Source organism: Euprymna scolopes, chromosome 17 (genome assembly GCF_053919585.1).
Source record: "Euprymna scolopes isolate OS-2025 chromosome 17, ASM5391958v1, whole genome shotgun sequence".
Classification (NCBI taxonomy): domain Eukaryota; kingdom Metazoa; phylum Mollusca; class Cephalopoda; order Sepiida; family Sepiolidae; genus Euprymna; species Euprymna scolopes.
In genome coordinates, this window is record NC_136498.1 from 111,763,629 (window position 1) to 111,780,780 (window position 17,152).

The following is a 17,152-nucleotide window of genomic DNA, read 5'->3' on the forward strand; positions in this document are numbered from 1 at the left end:
TTTCCCAATGTTTTTGCCGAAGGACTAGGACTCTGTATTAAGACAGAGGCAAAATTTGAATTAAAGAAAAATGCCACTCCAGTATTCAAACCTAAAAGGAATGTGCCTTTTTCAGCGATGGACGCAATCGAAAAAGAGTTGGATAGACTTCAACAACTGGAAGTCATTGAAAAAGTTAACCACACAGATTGGGCAAGTCCAACCGTGTATGTAAAGAAAAAAAATAACAGAATAAGGGTCTGTGGAGATTTTTCAACGGGTTTAAATGACTGTCTATTGGACCATAATTATCCCCTTCCGTCCGCAGAAGATCTGTTCTCTAAGCTTAACGGAGGAAAAATTTTTTCTAAGATAGACCTCTCAGATGCTTACTTGCAAATTAAGATCAGCGATGAATGCTCCAAATACTTAGGCATAAATACTCATAAGGGCATTTTTAAGCTAAAGAGGCTTCCTTTTGGATTAAAGGTTGCTCCTGCTATTTTCCAGCAAATTATGGACACGATGCTGGCAGGGTTGGAATTTTCAATGGCCTACCTTGACGATATCCTAATTAAAAGTGAAAATTTGCAAGATCATAAGAAGCATGTAAAAGAAGTATTCAAAAGAATACAGGAATTTGGTTTTAAATTGAGCCCAGAAAAATGCGATTTTTTTATGAAAAAAATTAAATATCTAGGTCAAATAATCGACAAAGAGGGTCGAAGACCGGATCCACAAAGGACTGAAGCAATTGAAAAGATGCCTGCTCCAGATTCAGTGACAAAATTAAAATCGTTTTTGGGATTAGTTCAATACTATGCAATTTACATCCCTAACATACATAATTTAAGAGCTCCTCTTAACGAGTTACTGAAAAAGGGTGTTAAATGGAACTGGAATAAGGAATGTGAATCTGCTTTCCAAAATATCAAAAGATGTCTACTGTCAGACTTAGCATTGGCACATTTCAATCCAGAAAAGGAACTAATACTAGCAACGGACGCCAGTGATTACGGTGTTGGCGCTGTATTACTTCACAAGTATGAGGATGGTAGGACAAAAGCTATCGCCCATGCTTCAAGAACGTTGGTTGCAGCGGAGAAAAATTACAGCCAAATTGAAAAAGAGGCGCTGTCGATAATATTTGGAATTACAAAGTACAATCGATTTCTCCATGGACGATCTTTTATTTTGCAAACCGACCATAAACCTCTACTTACCATATTTGGATCAAAGAAAGGCATTCCCACACATACTGCGAATCGATTACAGCGATGGGCTGTAACCCTCTTAAACTATCAGTTTAAGATGGAACATGTATCCTCAAAAAAGTTAGGACACGCAGATGCATTATCACGGTTGATCCCTAAAAGAAGCGAAAGTTTCGAAGAAACGGTAATTGCTGCGCTTAAAGACGAAAGTGAATGTACAAGTTCAATGTGTAATATGATACGTGAACTTCCGGTAACTTTCGAAAAAATAAAAAAAGAGGCAGTAAATGACATTTTCATTAAGAAAATGAAAAATCAATTGGGATGGATAAAAAAAAATAAAAAGGTAGATCAAACAACGCCTTTTTCCATCTGTGAAGATGTGCTCATGTATGGTGAGAGGATCGTAATTCCACTAACGTTACAGAGGAAAATTCTGAAGGAATTTCATACAGGTCATCCGGGCATTTCGAGAATGAAATCCCTTATGAGAGGATATGTGTACTGGCCTGGTATGGACAAGGAAGTTGAAAAATGTGTCAAGACATGCAGAGGATGTCAATTAGCAGCTCGAGATCCTCCAGTAAAAACGACGCCATGGCCAAAGACGGACCTACCCTGGTCACGTCTGCATATTGATTATGCGGGACCTATAAATGGTTATTTTTACTTGATTATTGTAGATTCTTTTTCAAAATGGCCAGAAATATTTAAGTTTAGACATCCAACAGCAAAAAACACTGTGAGTGCGCTTAATGAAATTTTTAGCCGTTTTGGAGTGCCAAAAACCTTAGTGAGCGATAATGGAACAGCATTTACTGCTCATGAATTCAAAGAATTCTGTGACTCACTAAATATTCTACATATGACAACACCTGTGTACCATCCACGATCGAATGGGTTGGCCGAAAAATTTGTAGATACGTTTAAAAGGGCACTTAAGAAAAATCTTACTACGGACACAGACGAACAATGTATTCAAACATTTTTAGCAATTTACAGGGTGACACCAAATCCTAATAATAATGTCAATTCTTCCCCGGCTGAGCTAATGTTTGCAAGAAAGATAAGATCTGTCTTCGATAGGCTGCTACCAGAGAAAAAGAAAGTTTTCAAAAAAGAAAACCTTAATACCAAGTGCTTCTCCCCAGGTGAAAATGTATATTTCAAAAATTTTCAAAATGGACGAAATCAGTGGGTTGAAGGTATTATCAAAAAAAGGATTGGGAGCATGGTCTATACCATCCAAGGATTAAGTTTTGTCTGCAAAAGACACAAATCAAATACGTCCCAGACTGTCTCCAAATGTGGAAGAGACACCAATGGAAACATTGTGCGATATTTTTGATATACCAAAACCAGCGTGTGTACCGCAAACAATGAATATTTCGCCTGAACCGACCATACGGGCTGGACAGAAACCTTTACCCCGGGTAACGCTGACCAGAAGGAAAAGCGCAAGAAAGAGAAAAGTTACCAGGAGATTAAGCCCTGACCCTAAAAGGAAGAGGTATTTAAGCTAAAATCAGGAAGATTTCAGCTTCAGGGGGAGGTGTTGTGAAGGAACATAACTGGCTATACACCGGTTACAAACTGTATATATATATTGGACTGTTTGGCAGACAGCGGCAGACAAGCAGTCGCAGTAAGACGGATAGTCTTACGTGTTGATTATCAGACTTTCTTCCCCATACTTGTTACTATGTACTTCTATTTACCTTAGGCGAGCAGCCTTACGTTTCTGTATTATAAATAAACCCCATTACACATACCACTCGGTGTAACTCACGTTTGTCTTTATTTCCTAAGTATTTAGGAATATAACACAAAGCAATGATAAAAACCATAGAAAACAAATGTACACATATCCAAAGCAATGATAAAAACCATAGAAAACAATCTTCAGTTGGTAGTAGAATAAACCCTAAATTATTGTCACATTTAATGTTAAGATCAAGCTTTTTTTCCTTAAAAAAAAAAAACCCTTCTCAACCATTGATTGCCATAAATAACACCCTGCCTGGGAGCCTATTCTTCAAACTTCTTGATTTAACATTCACAGGCAACATGAATTGGAACAAATACATTAAGATTGAGGACATTGCTAATGCTGCTACAAAGAAAATGGGCTCCCTCTACCATGCTAGAAAATTAATCATACTAGAATATCCTATATCTGTACAAGGTTACAATTTGCCCACTCATGGAATATTGTTACTACATCTGGGAGGTCATCTATCATAAGTCTCTCATTCTTAGATAAGGTCCAAAATCAAATGAACTCATAGCCCCCTCGATGTCCATATCCAACAAACAACAAAATCCCACCTCTTCACTGTTAAGGTTACTAGATACCAGAAAGCTTTCTACTCTAATAGGTTTTTTTCCTTCAGACTGCTAGACTGTGCAATTATCTCCCTGTTTTCTGATTTCCTGACTATACTAACCTGCAGAAGTTTAAATGTAATGTGAACAGGCATCTTGATGCTCGACTTTCCACAATTACATGTTAGACATGATACAAAATGATAGTCTATGAAGTCTAAAGGTCTTGTTTGGGGTGAAAAAAAAGTGTGTGCATTTAGGCAGCATGATTTCATGTAGGCAACTGCTATGAAAGAATAGTTTTCTACGTTTCTGAATTTTTTAAATGAGGATCAGTTATTTATATTAATTGGATTCTTTGGACTACTGTCCTCATCTTATTGTGAAGTGAATTGAGGGTAATGTTCAAAATTCCATCCAAATTCTCAAGTTTGACAAGATACACTTGAAGAAGGTTGGAGGTTAAATCGACAGAAATGTTGCGAAAAATGACACTCAAGATGAGAACAATAGTCCGAAGTCTTTGTTTGATGAGACTTGTTTATTGTTTTTAATTTTCCAAATAATCCATTTTGTATTTCAGTCAAATTTGTATCAGTTCCATGGGTTTCTTCTTCCATTTTTTTCTTTTTCACATGTACTTAAAAGTAGCTGAGAAAAATGTAGTAGAGAAGAGGAACTTTCTTTTATTGTTTAAACTAGCAAGGGGTACCCGGCGTTGCCCGGGTGTTTGGAGGTGTGTGTGGTTTTGGGTAAATCAAAACTCCAGGGTGAGGGGGGGGGGGATAAAATAAAAAAAAAATGTTTTGGTAGGTAAGTATGAGGACCGAACCCGAACCCTTGAGGCAAAGTTGTAAATTAAAGTGTGAAAAAAAAAAAAAGAGTGTGACAGTTTTAACCATTGGGCCACCGTGAGATGCTAACGGAAACACGTTTGAATTTATTTAATTACTTGGATTTGGCAGGTGCACGTTTTAATGACTTAATGAGGTCAAGTTTCACTGCGGGATAGCATTTCATTTAGTGCGGGAATGCTCCCCCCCCCCCAAGACGTTGGGGGTAAGGGGAAACATTATAGGAAAAGGCCTAACCTACATGCGGCGAGTGAAAACTGTTGAATATTTATCTTCCCGAAGTCGAGCAAATTAAATAGACAGGCGAGCTCCGTTGTTAACTGAGATATTACGATTTACATGTGATATAAAAAGTTTTAAAAAGTTGTGAACCGACTGACCGCTTCTCTGAAAAAAGCCTTTCTTGGACATACACAAAAAGCGAACATACATTTTCGCTTTTATATATATAGAGACTAGCGGGGGGTACCCGGCGATGCCCGGGTGTCTTGAGGTAAATCAAAACTCGGGGGGAGGGGGGGGTTAAATAATAAAAAAAAAATGTTTTGGTAGGTAAGTATGAGAATCGAACCCGTACCCCTTGAGTTGGAAATTAATGTGTGAAAAAAACCGTACTACGTTACCCATTGAGCCACGGCGACAAACAACATTAAATAGGTTATTTAACTATAAAAACAGGCGTGCGTGATAAAAGTTAACTCTGCTGCTTCCATTTGACCTAATTAAGAAGGTCAAATAGAAGTCACGCAGCGTTTGGGTTTGTTTACCCAAATTTAACTGTTTCTTCCCCCAACAGATGTTGGGGGGGGGGAAGCATCTCCCAATTGTCCAGAACTGTCTGATCAAAGCTGATTGCTTCTGGACGTTTTTCCCGGCGCAATGCCGAGAAGACGTCGTTCGAGTTTAGTTTTACTTTATTTATACTAAAAAGCCCAATCAACACGCGAGAAGCCAAAATAGAAATAATTTTGTAAAAATCGACGTAAATAAATCTATACGCTACGCGGTTTCCTAATTCCTAGATATTATTATATAGGACCTATATACACAGTTTTAAGCGATAGTAACGACCCCGGGAGCGTGTGCGAGAAAAGCCTGTTGAAGACATACACGAAATGGTCACACACATTTTGCCTTTTATATATATAGATTACCTCTAGCATTGTTTAGATTATCTGTAGCGTTAAGTGCTCCCTGTTAACATCTATGCATTTTTGAGCACGTTGAACAATGTTTGCAGATACTGCCGGTAGATCTTCTTTGATGATTCTCCTAATAGCGTTGTTAATGTTCTCCTTTAGTTGGTTTAGACTGTGAGGATTATTTGCATAAACTTTTTGTTTTAAAGTCTCCCAAAGATAAAATTAACATGATGACAAGTCCGGGAAATGCGGTGGCCATAACCTTTTGCTTATTGTTCTCTCTTCCGTAAAGATGTCATGAACTCATGTCAGTGATCTGTGAGACGTTATGGCATGTAGTGCCATCTTGTTGGAAAAAGAATTGCATTTTGTCTGGTGGTGTCAGTTGGTCAGTAAGAGAAAGATTAGCTAGATCGGGCTACTTTTAAGTGGGACACCCTGTATTTTCAATTTGATTTATGAAAGGATGAGTTTTCGATATAAATTTAATGTAGCATAAAATGATTACCTGCTTCTAGAACATATAGCGTTTTCAAAGACATGTAACCACTTTTTTTTTTCTTAATTTAATTATGGTATTGGTGCACTTTTGCCACCATGCTAAAATAATGTTATTATTTTGAAAGCCATTCTTAACATGGGGAGGAGAGGGTGCTTTGTAACTATTCTGTACTTCCACCTAACAATTTAATAAAAAAAAAAAGATATTGTGAAGCTTGAATTTAACCTGAAAAAAAATATTTAAAAATAGCGCAGTTGTTCTACTACAAATCTCTATCTACTATGATATAAAAGGAACTTTGTGTGTATGTGTGTGTGTGTGAGTTTCCTATGGACTCAAAAATGGTGGGGTCCATTTTTATGAAATTGCACATGAAGGTATTTTATGTGCCTGGCAGTATTCTTAGGTTTTGTATCAGAATGTCTTTGCTAAGTATCAGTAATCAATAACTGTAATAATCTGATCCAAGAAGGAACAGGCGATTTTGACCAAAGTTAACACCTTATACAGCCTAACATCACAAGTGCATCTGAGAAGTGTTATTATCGCACAAGCTGTAAGGCTTGACATATAAAATCAACAGTAGGTTCTTTGATGAGAGGGGTGCGTTCGAAATAAATGTTTCTATTTAAAGCACAATTTCAACATGATACTTGACCTTTTTTATTTTAAACTTAAATTCAAACCATTGTCACCACACAAGCAGTAAGGCTAGGCACATAAAATCAACAGTAGGTTGTTTGATATGATTATAAAATCAACAGTACATTTTCTACAGTGCAATGTGGACTACAATGTATTGTGAACTAAGTCACTGCAAGGGGCATGTGCACTTTCTCCTGATTCACTACAACAGGTCAGGGCAAGATCAAAGTGTAGTATCTGTTCTTCAGATGCTGCACTTCAATTTCTTGTTCTCTGTCAATGGAGGAGAAATCCTTCACGGCTGAGACAATTTTTATTTTTGTTCCTTTTCTCCACGTAAAAAACGACCCTAGTGTCTAACTCTGTCCCGTGGGGAGGCATTGTAAATAGGTACAACAGGTACCCAACTAGTGCAGGCAATCTATTGATGTGATTGAAAAATGGACGATTTTACCGATTTCAATGACAATAAAAATATAGGAATGCGAAACATTCGCTGATCATCATTCAATACTGGGTAACGTCAGGACACCCTGATAGTATATATTAAATTAATGTTTTAAATGACATAATTACTTATTGTCTGGGTGTGAAATTGACCTTTAGCAGTCCCATAGATTAAATTGATTGTTAAAAGATTTCGTTATACTCATGTCGCGTGTACCATATTTGTTTTCTTTGTTTTGTTTTTTTTATTCTTCTATTTTTTTTCTTATATGGCTACGCAGATTTAGGGTTAGTTGTAGAGTTAAGGAAAGGCATATGTTTTTCTTTTTTTAATTACTTTTAATATTGACATTTGTGTTTGTATAAGTCCACAGTTCAACCTAGATAAAACTAAAAAAATAAAGAAAAATACGGAAAAATCTTTATGATACATGGAACGAAAAGGTCATATTCCAAAAATCACATAAATTGGAAGAAAATCATTTTTAAACGGTTGCAAGCGATTAATATGAAATCGTTCACTTTACTAAGTTGATCTCACAAGTTCGAATTATCGTGGATTTATCTTCCCTTGTTTTTTCAAGATCGCGACGTGAGGCAGTCTCTTTTGGCTTACCGATAAAATTCGAATTTCTTGATTACAAATAAAACTACTTGATCAATTTACATGAGTTTTGGAATATGACATCTTCGTTCCATGAGTGGTAAGTCATCATAAAGATTTTTTTCTGTATTTTTGTTTGTAGGTTAAATAGTGGACTTACAACTATTTTTTATTTTTGGTACTTGTACAGTTTAATCAACACATTAAAAAATGAAAATATCGAAAAAAGGTTATATTGTATGTATACGTTACAGAACGAAGTTCTCCGAAAACAAAATTTCACTTAATTTCATCAAGTAGTTTCATTACAGCGAAAAAACAATTTGCTATGATACCGAGCAAAAGGTTTGATTTTTAGGAAGAAAAGCTAGCAATAAAGATGGGGAGGGAGTATCTGCGCTTTACATGGAGTTATCTCCCTGTGGCTTGTTCAACAAATTCCATAATGGCTGACTTCAACGCGCTCTCTCATGTTTTCCGCTGTAAAAAAAAAATACTCTATCAAATTAAATGAAATCTTTTTCAGAGATCTTCAGTCCAAAACGGGTACGTACAATATAAACTTTTTGGTATTCCGGCATAAAGCTCGAGACAATAGTCTCTAACCCCCTTTCACAACAAAAGAAACTAATTTCCATATACACCGCTTTTGGTTACTATGGGAACAGCTAATTTTTGTGATGATTCGATTTTTAATAATAATGATGAATGATAATAATGATGATTCGATTTTTAATAATAAACAATATACAGGACATTTTAAAAGTAAAACAATATTTGTTTAATAGTAATTATTAAAGAAAAAGTTAAAATTTGACTTTTTTGGCCTTTTTTTATCTAAAAAATGTGGTTTTGTCTTTGAATTTGGCCTTTTTTGCTGAAAGATTTGGCTTCAAACATTTATTGTAGCCTACAATATACAGGATTTTTTATTTATTAATTTTTGTGATTCGAGGAATAAACCAATAAAATCTATTTTGTTTTTTTATTATTGTTGATTTTTTTTTATTATTGTCGATTTTTTTTTATTATTATTGTTGATTTTTTTTTTAATTATTATTTGATCTGAAAACCCGCACAAATTATTAGTACTGCCGCTAATTAATCGAAAAATCGTACGCGTTCTGCTGCAGTGCTGCACTTATGGAGAAAATTGTTGATGATGTTATACCTGCAGCAGCTGACCTGTGTTTTTTGGAGTATTCTCAGTATTCATATTAAGCAATGTAATTCTTTGTTATCGGTGGTGGTGGTGGCCATTTCTATACATGCAAGCAAGCGCATTTAAATTTGTCACAAAAAAAGTAGTTTTTGGGATATTAATCAGTGTAGTTTATTATTAAAAATAAATATTAATATTTAAAATAAAATAAAATGTGTTTATTATTAAAAATAAATATTAATATTTAAAATAATAAAATGTGTTTATTATTAAAAATCGAATCATCACAAAAATTAGCTGTTCCCATAGTAACCAAAAGCGGTGTATAGGGAAATTAGTTCCTTTTGTTGTGAAAGGGGGTTAGAGACTATTGTCTCGAGCTTTATGCCGGAATACCAACTTTTTTTTCGATAGTTTCATTTTTTAATGTCTTGATTAAACTGTACAAATACCCTTTTTTTTTTTTTTTTTTTTTTTCAAACACTAAAGTTTAATCCGGAAGTTTTCAATCAGCCATTTTTTTTTTTTTTGTCCATGTGCCTAACTTGTCTTGTTTAAGATAAAAATGAAATATACTTAAAATTTTTCAGTTTCTGGTAAAATGTTTTTTGGCAGGAATAATGCCTACTTTTTTAAGTGATGGAGAAGAAAAAGTAATTATTATATAGTGTTAAACAGAAAGCCATTCTTAACATGGGGGAGGGGAAGGTGTTTACTGTTTTGAAACTTCTGTATTTTCACCTATAACAATTAAAAAAATATATATCGTAAAACTTGAATTTAATTTGAAGTATTTTCAAATTAAATTCAAGTTTTACGATATATATTTGTTTGTTTTACTGTATTCGAAAAAGTTGGGTAATCGTGAAGAAAGAGAGAGCCTGTTTCCTCCGTTCGACTATAGGTGGCGTTACTGTCTGTCCACCCAGTTACGGAAGCACAAAATCTATATAATGGCACCCTTGAAATAAAAATAGATGTTTTTGTTATATTTTAATTTTAAACATTTTTTTTGTTTTGTTTTTTTGCAAACATATTTAAGTTTTATTTTTGTTCCAAACATATTTACGTTTTTTGTTTGTTTGTTTTTGCAAACATATTTACGGTTTTTTTTGGGGGGGGGGGGGTTGCAAGCATATTTAAGTTTTATTTTTCCAAACATTTACGTGTTGTTGTTTGTTTATTTTCAAACATTTACGTGTTTTTTTTTTTGTTTTTACGTTTTTGTTTTTTTTTGGCAAGCATGAACTAAATATTTTTGAAATATTTTTCTTTTTGAAAAGTTTGCTTATGCACTTATTGTACCGTGCTATTTTTTAATAGTAGTTTCAAATAAGATTCAGGTTTTACAATATCCTTTTTCAAATATATATATATATATATATATATATATATATATATATATATATATATATATATATATATATATATATACTGGCGGAAAAGGTAAAATAAGTGTAGAAAAATTAAGAGAAAGGAGGGGGGTCCATAAAAAAAAAACATAAAAGAAAAAACGTTGATTTTTTTTTTTTATTGTACGAGCGTAAAAAAATAGTCGCGGAAAAACGGTTGTACCCATAAATATGTTTAGAAGAAAAATATAGCAAAAACATTTAGTTTATGCTTGCAAAAAAAAAAAAAAAAAACCCGTAAATGTTTGAAATAAATAAGCAACAACACGTAAATGTTTGGAAAAATAAAACTTAAATATGTTTGCAAAAACAAAATAAAAAAAAACGTAAATATGTTTGGAAAAAACAAAAAAAACATGTTTAAAATTAAAATATAACAAAAACATTTTTATTTCAAGGGTGCCATTATATAGATTTTGTGCTTCCGTAACTGGGTGGACAGACAGTAACGCCACCTATAGTCAAACGGAGGAAACAGGCTCTCTCTTTCTTCACGATTACCAAAAGTTGTCACAAAACAAATATATAACAAATAAATTTTATCAAAGGCAAGATAAGTTACTTTTCTACCTAACTGGATATGTTTTTAGTGTTTATATTTAATATAACATGTTTATTCAGCTCGAAAAACATACAGTGTTTACCGATGTATTGAAAAATTAAAAATGACGCCCGGACCGACTCTCTCTTTGACACGGTAAGTTTGGGAAAAGGAGTTAAAAATAAAGAAAATATACACAGTACTGTTAAAAACCCACCGAATATATGTCAGCCTATGTCACGGTAACATATATTGAGAGAGTTTCTAACAGTATTTTGTCTAATTTTTATATTTTTAACTTCTTTTCCCAAACTTAATATGTCAAAGAGAGGGGTTTGTATTACTGTACACATAGATTCGAAAAAGTTGTCAAAAAAACAAATATATAACAAATAAATGTTATCAAATGCAAGATAAGTTACTTTTCTACCTAACTGGATATATTTTTCGTGTTTTTATTCAATGTAACATGTTTATTCAGCTCGAAAAGCATACAGTGTTTACCGATGTATTGGAAAATTCAAAATGGCGGCCGACACTCTCTTTAACACGGTAAGTTCAGGAAAAGATGTTATAAATAATAAACTAGACAAAATACTGTTAGAAATTCGCTCAATATATGTTACCGTGACATAAGTTGACATATATTCGGTGTTTTTTAAATAGTATTTTGTCTAGTTTATTATTTATGACACCTTTTCCCAAACTTACCATGTTAAAGAGAGTGTTGGGCGCCATTTTGAATTTTCCAATACATCGGTAAACACTGCATGTTTTTCGAGCTGAATAAACATGTTACATTGAATAAAAACACAAAAAATATATCCAGTTAGGTAGAAAAGTAACTTATCTTGCCTTTGATAACATTTATTTGTTATATATTCGTTTTTTGACAACTTTTTGAATCCATGTGTACAGTAATACAAACCAAAAAATTATAAAAATAACTAAAATGAAAGAATCAAGAAGCTATAGAATCAAAACAAAAACGCAAGAAGTCATATCTTTGTTGAATAACGAAATTTGACGTATATTTTTTATTTTCTTGTGATTCTATCGTTTTATATTTCTTGTTTAAATTATTTTAAATAAATATCAGTTTTTATTAAAAAAAATATGGAAAATTGGATTTAAAATTAAGCAAATTTTCTAATATGAAGCAAGGTAAAAAACAAAAAATCTGTTCACAACAAAAACAAACAGAAATAAATCTTTTATTATTATTATGATTAATAAAATGACTCACCGTGTAAATGAAATGAGAAATTCTTTTTACGATTCTGTCGCTACTTCTTCTTTTGGAAATAATTTATCTTCTTTTTCAACGATTCTTAGCGAAGAAAAAGATAAAACGCAAATGGGATTTTGTTTATGGCGTCTCCAGCCACCGGAAGTGACGTCTATCATTATGGTTCAATTTCCGGTTACTTGGGAGATTATCTCAACAGATGTGGTGGTATCGACATGGGGTATCTTTTCTGTCCTCAGTCGGTGATACAAAGATCCTTCTTGACGAAGGCAGTTTTTATTTTTTATTTCAATCCGAAGTACCTCTTGTGGGGGAGTTGGATTTTCCTTCACTTTAAAATCAAACCATGTATGGAGTACTGGTTTCATATTTAGGCTGGTGAATACTGTCCCATTTCAAGGTTCTTGATAAATTGTAGAAAAGTATTTGTAATTTGCTTGGCAACCCCCACACTTTCTCCTTCACTACAACCTCTCTCTCACAGACGTGATGTTGCTAGTCTCAGTCTTTTCTATAAATGATATTATGGCATGTGTTCATCAGAATTGTCTGATCTATTCCCTGCTTCCTTTGTTCCAACTCGTTTGACTTGTTGGCCTAGAGGTCTCCATCAATTCGTTGTTTTAATACCTCATCATTGTAATACAGCTTCGTATTCCAGCAGCTTCTTTCCAAGGACTGCAAGGTTGTGGAACTCTCTTCCTGCTCCTGGTTTTTTTTTCTACCTCTAGCCTTGATCTTTTCAAAACTAAGGTCAATAGGTATATCCTGTCTTTGTTAGCTCCTTAGATCAAATAGCATCATGCCTGTCTCAAGCGATTTTCATCAAATTTTTTTTTAAAAACTCTGCTCTCGTGGAGAGGAAACTCACTTAGAAGAACTGTGAAGACAGTCAAACTTATATCAGAGTGGAGTTATGGTTTTGTTCGGTCCTAAGAAGGCCTTTCTCTGTGGCATTACCTTAAATGCACTAAACGCTTTCGTTAATGCGCTCTTTTTTTATTAAAAAAAAACTAGAGTTACCTCCCTTTTCGTCTTCTCATTTCCTTTCCTTACACTTTAAATAAGGCCCCGTCTCATTGGCCAAAGGTGCTGCTCATCGATCAATCACGGCAACCTACTTATTAAGCTGGACTAGAGATTCTCTTTAAACTCTCTTTTTCGTTCAAACCTCTGTGGAAGAAAGACTTATTATTTCATCTCTCTTCTTTCCGAACTTGAATTGAGCAGTCAAACTGAAGACGTTAAAATAAGAACTTTTTGGACTTCTTAAAAAGCCGCAATTGTTTTGCAACCTGCTTATTTTATATTTGTATTTATTTGAAGTTAAATACACTTTTATTGTTCTCCGACTTGTATATTCGTGTTTCTTTTTCGTCTGAGTCCTAAGTGTCTGGTCGAAACATTTTCTCTGTTGACAATAAAATAAATAAATGAAAGAAACAATTTGTAATTTGATTATCTCAACCCTTTATTCTCTGCACCCGCGTTCTCACAGACATAATGTTACTAGTTTCAGTGTGTTTCTATAAATATTATTGTTGTAAGCATTAGGGGGTTTCATGGTTGAATCACTGAAACTAAAAATGCTTACAAACATAAATACTTAACAAACACAGATAGTTTGCAAGTACATAAATACACATTTTATTACAAATTGACAAACACAAAAGTCATGTAATATCACAAATACAGAACAACAATAATTTGGTACTCATTTAGAAGTGGTTAAAGTTCTACTTTGTTTCATAGTGGGACAATATCCTCACCCGAGTAAAAACTTACATTTTCTGTGAAGACCGAAAAAACTGTGTCTCTCCTGTGGGCGTTATGCCCACAGGATGTTAACGTGGCTTCCCTTCTCGATGCTCAAACTCGTTCTCCTGCATATGTAAGGGAAGTCATAAACCAGTGTTCTTTGCCTTAATTCCCCTACATGTTCAATCAGCGCTCAAAGAAAAACACATTTCTCAAATCTTTTCTGACAGCCTCACTGGAGCCACCCAAGGGATATAAAAAACTTTTGTTCGCATGAATAAAACCAATCCGTAACATCTCTGTGTCTCTCCTGTGGGCATAGCGCCACGGGGTATTAACACCGCTCCCCTTCTCAATGCTAAAACTCGATGTCCCGCTAGGTCTGTGTCAAGGGAAGTTACTCTCCGGTGTCTATCTAAACCGGTGTTTTTGCCCAAATTCTCCTCTACACTATTATGACATGTGTTCTTCACAATTATCTAATCTATTCCCTGCTCCCTTTATTCCTGCTCATTTGATTCGTTGATCTAGTGGTCTTCATCAATTTGCTGCTTTGATACTTTATTGTAATACATGTTTCTATTCCAAAAACTACAGATTTGTGGTACTCTCGTCCGATTGACTGTTTTATTTCTGCCTATGGATTTGGTCTTGTAGCAGGCGATGTTTACACCTTGGCATCCAAATGCTCTGTGAAAGCGCTGAGTGGCCAGAACAATTATTATTATGATTGTTGTTGCTGCTTGGAAAATAAAATGTTAGAAAATATGTATCGAGACGAATCAGGTATTTTAAAGATAAAATATTTATGTTAGAAATGTATCAGGAATGTTAAGTTGGAATGTTAAGTTGGAATGTTAGAACAAAAAGGAATGTTAGCTAGATAAACAAAATTATGTGACAAAAATGGATCATCTGATTTGATTCTTTGGCTATGTGTATTGATGACGTAATTAGAAGGAAGATAGTTTTTTATATACACATAGAGTTTAGAGTTAGGAGTCAGAGTTAGTGAGACAAAGTCAAGCTGAACAGAGGAGGGGATCAGCTAGCGAACGCGGGGGGGGGGGTAATAGCTGTAGCCTCTGTATGTCGACAAATCTGTCGACTGAAATAAGCGTGCAACTTTCCAAGTGGAAATATTCTGGGAATAAAAGTTGCTGAAAATACATCCAAGACTTCTGGTCGTTTCCTTGGGATGAATCTTCATCTACAGCTTCCAAGATCTGTCAAAAAAGACCCAAATATGGACGAAATATGTTTTGTCTACTGGTCAGATGTAAAACCCCACAGAACTGTGTTTCGTCCCTTTGTATTGTCCGTGTTTGTTTATATGTCCTGTTAAACATGTTATTTGCACATCAACTAGACGATCACAAAATAGAGAAACATTATGGATGAGACGATCACAGACACTAAAGACTCTTGCATACAGAACCACTTACAGAACTGTAGATAAGCACCACGAATATCACTAGACGATCACAGATACACAAATGAATATACCCCTACTATATACACCTCCAACTGTAGAACACAAAAAATCAAAATGCATAAACTTGTTTGTGCACACATCGTCTGCATGTACACTATCTTGAATGAAAATAAAGAATTATATTTCGGACCAATCGGAGAATTTTCTGAATTTATTCAAAGTGGTCTTTCTGGGGGTCACTTTGATCGCTTAAAAAGCCAGATTTTTTTTTCAATAAACCAGCGGAGCCCATTTGAGCCAAAATCCAGAAACTGACATCTCTGATGACCCTCCATTATATTTTGTGCCTGCTGATATGTCAACTCATGTATACTCCCACTTGCAAAGCACCACACACACACACACACACACACACACACTGACTACTTGAATCCCTTCATTGTTGTCTGCTCATTTAAAACAACTTAATCACTAACCTTACTCACTGAACTTACTTTCTAATATAAAAAAAAACAAGGAACATTGACTCTTATTAATAACTTTTAATGAAATAAAATTTATATAATTGAGAAGAGAAGTTTTGATTACGATTTTCTGACTTGTGTAATGCACGGTTTTTAATTAATCGATTCAGGCTTCTTTGATATCTCAGCTAATGGATCCCTCTTGTTTTTACAAGAACTCTAAAAATATCCACAAGCATTCTATGTTTTTCCCACTGCTGTAAATTCCATTTTAAACATATATAAAATACTATCGAAGGGTACCCGGCGTTGCCCGGGTGTTTGGGGGGGGGGAGTTAAAAAAAAAAGTAAGTATGAGGATCGAACCCGAACCCTTGAGGCAAAGTTGTAAATTAAAGTGGGGAAAAAAAAGTGCGATGTTAACGATTGCCACACCGCGAGATGCTAACAACAGAAACACGTTTTAATTTATTTAATTATTTGGATTTAGCAGGTGCCCGTTTTAATGAGTTAATGAGGTCAACTGTGGGATGGTTTTCATTTACTGCTGAACGCTTTTTTTTCCCCACCCCCAAGATGTTATAGGAAAAAGACTAACCCACATGCGGCGAGCGACAAATATTGAATATTTATCTTCCCGAAATCGAGCAAATTAAATAGACAGGCGAGCTTCGTTGTTAACTGTGAGATTACGATTTGTATGTGAAATAAAAAGTTTTAAAAAGTTGTGAACCGACCGACCGCTTCTCTGAAAGAAGCCTTTTGTAGACACACAGAAAAAGCGAACACACATACATACATACATACATTTTCGCTTTTATATTTATAGAAGGTAGATATAAACTTTTGCGAATATATGCTTTTTGAACTCATTATTTTGTTTTTGTTTATCGCATGACATTATCTCTTGTTTTCTCACATCTAATTATAACCCCTGTGAACCTTTTTCAATGAAGGTTTTTTTCTTCAAAATGAACTCATGCCAAAAATACTCCTCCCATTACAAAACACCTAAAGAAACCCTCTAAAAACTGAAGATTCTCTAAAGTAAAAAGCTTATCCCCCTTCCCCAAGTCTTTTCAAAACTAAGGTTAATAAGCACCTGTCTGTGATAATCATCTTTCATTTTTGTTGACTCCTTACATTAAGTGGCTTTATGTTTTGTCTGGAGCGATTCCCATAAAAATAAAATTTAAGTTAGCTTATATATTACTAAATCAAAAATTTATTCAAAATAGAGAAAAAAAGGTTCACATACCTATTTGTTCATAACTATCTATCTATGCCTATATTCTAAATTCAAAATGGCGTAATGTAAACATATTATAAGGTATTTGCAGCTTCTCTCCCAATTTTCGGATTTTAATCATGTCAAAACGCACTTTATCTCCTTTTGATGGATTGATTGTTGCTATTTCT

At 34.3% G+C, this 17,152-nt stretch overlaps 1 protein-coding gene across 1 annotated transcript in view; it reads right to left on the reverse strand.

The window, feature by feature from the left end:
* Positions 1-13,071, reverse strand: part of LOC145296886 (pleckstrin homology domain-containing family B member 2-like) — a 61,599-nt gene extending 48,528 nt beyond the window's left edge. The window contains exon 1 of the mRNA XM_080143032.1: positions 12,074-13,071. The gene's annotated coding sequence lies outside the window, so the exon portion shown is untranslated. The remainder of the gene's footprint in view (positions 1-12,073) is intronic.
* Between the last annotated feature and the right edge of the window lie 4,081 nt (positions 13,072-17,152).